Here is a 3284-nt window from a genome sequence, read left to right as displayed (position 1 = left end):
GCACCATTCACAGTTCAAGGTAGAGGGTGGAGCTGCTAAGCCAGAAGGTCTCTCATTTGGTTCATACGCATCTTGTACCATTTCCCATCCCCTTGTTTTCTTCGTTTTTCTTTGCATGGCCTAGAGAACATGGCATCGCGAAGTAAGAACCTCTATACAGGAACATAGATGATAGTGGGGTTTATGGAGGTACAAAAGAGGGAGGCCTGTGTGGAGTCAGTCCTGCCATCACCATCTCAGACAACGAGTATTCATGGGAGTTCTCGAGATCCGTAAAAAACGACGCAATTTGGGTTTCCAAGTCTGATGAGATTCTTCTGGATCTCTGGAAACCAGTTGTCAGGTGAGTTTTCTTATCTCGTGACGACTACAGGTCGTAAATTTCAATTTTCACCGGAATTCGGTGGGGCGCTTCTGGCGTGGTGGGAGAGATGAAAAATGGACATACCTTTTATTCTGTGAGATTTTAGCTAACAGAGGTGAAAGGTAGATAATGCTTTATCGGATTTATGGCGTTGTGCTTTCCACTAAGACGAGAACTTCTCGTGCTGATAACGTGTTGTAAAATCGATAGTGTGTACAGTGGAATAAATGAAACAAGACACAAAATTTACGAGATTCCTCTACAGTAAGTGTGACCAAAGTACGTCATTGGGATAGCAGTGATGTTTTCATTATAATTTGGAATAATAAGAGTACAAAGATGACTCTCTATTATCTCATATCCTCTTCCTCTCTTTTTTCTCTTCCTCTTCCGTGAACTTCTTTCTTCTACGTATTTTCTCTCATCCTCAACATTCCCTTTTATAGGCACAGATGATAGTGCTTGCTGCCTTGTTGCCAGCTAAGCTACAGTGCTCTAAAGTGCTTGATATAGTCATCCATTACATCATTTAGTGGTTAGCCACCAATGTTTACAACAAACAAAGATTTTTGTTTTTTTTCCTCAAATGGTAAATAAAATTGAGCGCTCTACACACTTCGATCTAGACATGTGGGTCGGATTTCGTATCCAGCACCAAGTCCTAAATACTTGGAGATGTTTAGTTCCCTTAGTTCGTTTCCAGCACCAAGTCCTAAATACTTAGAGAATCAAACGTGTCTTAGGAGATATTGCAAATAAATCAACGTTGTGAGCTATGATTTTCTAGGTCCATGACACATGGCGCCTTAGGTGGCAAGAATGGCCGGAATGCTTATAGCTCATGTAGCGCAGTTTGCAGTCTGATAGCCTTAATCTGCATGCTAGACTTAAGTAATAGAGAATATTACTTGTCTCCCAAGTAAGAAAACCCCTAATTCAAGTCAAATTACTATATTTTGGGGATTAGGCCACGTAATCATAATCATAATCCTAATAGAATTGGGTATCTCCTAGAAAGTGTCCCGATTTAAAGTAGATTACTTTCCCTAAAAAGACTCTTAAGATCTCTATAAATACTCTAGCCTGGGTATTTATCAAGATACTTAACTCTAGATTCTCTAATCAATCACAATGGACGATTCATCATCTTCTCTACAAGACTATTACACACATATTCTCTCTACACCTTAAAGAGGCTCATCTTGCATACACGTCGTTGTCTATGTATAGACATGTCCATCGAGAACCCATCTCCTTAATGCCACACTACAAGCTATTTGTCAAGGGTGGTTCACGATGTACAACATATCACACCATTCTTTCTCATAACTACACCAGGGGTTTGATTCTCCTTCACAGATATGCACGCAGACCTATTCAGATTCAACCACATCCCCAGTCAACACCATTTTCCCTTTGCCAAAGATCATAGGAAATTCCTGCTGGGTTTTTCCTTTACCCGTGAATGTGCGCAAATTTAGTTTCAACAATTGGTGCTTTCATTGTGAGTGAACTCATATTCCCCCGCCCAATGAACTCTACCATAAAACAACTACAAAGACCATGACCTATTGAGAATTGAATCATATTCACTCGCAAAAGGGCATGCTGACTTTGCTCTTGCCAATTCTGCAAACAGTGGGCATACTTGGAAGGTAAACTTGGCATTCATGTTACTGTAATATAGATAAGACGTTTCCTTTGTTCTCTACTTTAACCAATTCAATCGCCTAAATCATTATTTTAAATTGCTTAAGGATCTGCCCTTTTGCTCTGGACAACTAACTTTATTTGTGGAGCAATTGACCATGATTTAGATAATAGTCAATTGGCCGATGCTGATTCACTCTTTATTATTCTGTTGGAAATATGCCTTAAAACAATCATAAGATGATAGTTGACTGACATTTCACATGTTAAACTAAACTAATTTAATAGAAGGGCAAATATTATTGTTTAATGCCCTCTCATTAAATGTTATATGCTTACATGATAAGTCCAAGGAATATGTAATTAAGAGAATGTGATCTAAAGAAATTAGATTCATGAGACCTTTCTCTTTCACACACATATCTTAAACATTAATGATCATAGAATTAACAATTGGACATTGACAATTCAAATAGATCAGTACATACTATGTATTCTCTTTCAGGAAAGTGATTGGTCTCGAGTCATTTGGTGTGACTGACACCAAAATAAGTATGTAGGTGCTCAATAGAGAGTGTGTCCACTAAGCACAATCAACCAAGAGTTTTCATACTCACGTCACATAAGAACTCATAGTTGGGATAGTGCAAAGTAATCATTTGACCTGAGATATCATAGTTGTTATGTGGTTAGGTCCTTAGTCTTTGACTATATTAAAGGCATTCCATTTGAGGATGTCCACAATATAGTTGTGGTTAAGCTAACCATGTGGGCATGTGAATGTACAATAAGAAATCTCTAACCTTCAAACTGTTGTGGAAGAATGTTCTATGATATGATTAAGCATCTCTGACCAGAGTATGGATGAGATTAAGGAAGTCATTCCAAATTACATTCAAGGTAATCATACAGACAAGGGAATCACATTGGATAGTAGACATGAATTAACTATCACTCAAACAATGTGATCAAGAGTATTGAAATACAATAAGACCGTATTGTGTAACCTCAAATTAAATAGGTTCTCTAACTTCATATGATTAGTTTGGGTAGCCATGACATACTGCTAAGTGTTGCTCATGGTTTGTGGAAGCCCTAAAGATGAATAATCACTAAGGGAGAATTGAAAGTGAGTTTTAATTCACAATCAATTAGTAAGAGTTCTAATTGCACACTACCTTGCTAAAAGAAACCTAATGATTTGTGTAAGGTAATAATTGAAGGATATACATAGTTGAGTAAGGATGATAAAATACTAAATGGTTTAATT

The sequence above is a fragment of the Malus domestica genome, chromosome 16 (assembly GCF_042453785.1).
Source record: "Malus domestica chromosome 16, GDT2T_hap1".
Lineage (NCBI taxonomy): Eukaryota > Viridiplantae > Streptophyta > Magnoliopsida > Rosales > Rosaceae > Malus > Malus domestica.
Note: the sequence above shows the minus strand (reverse complement) of the source record.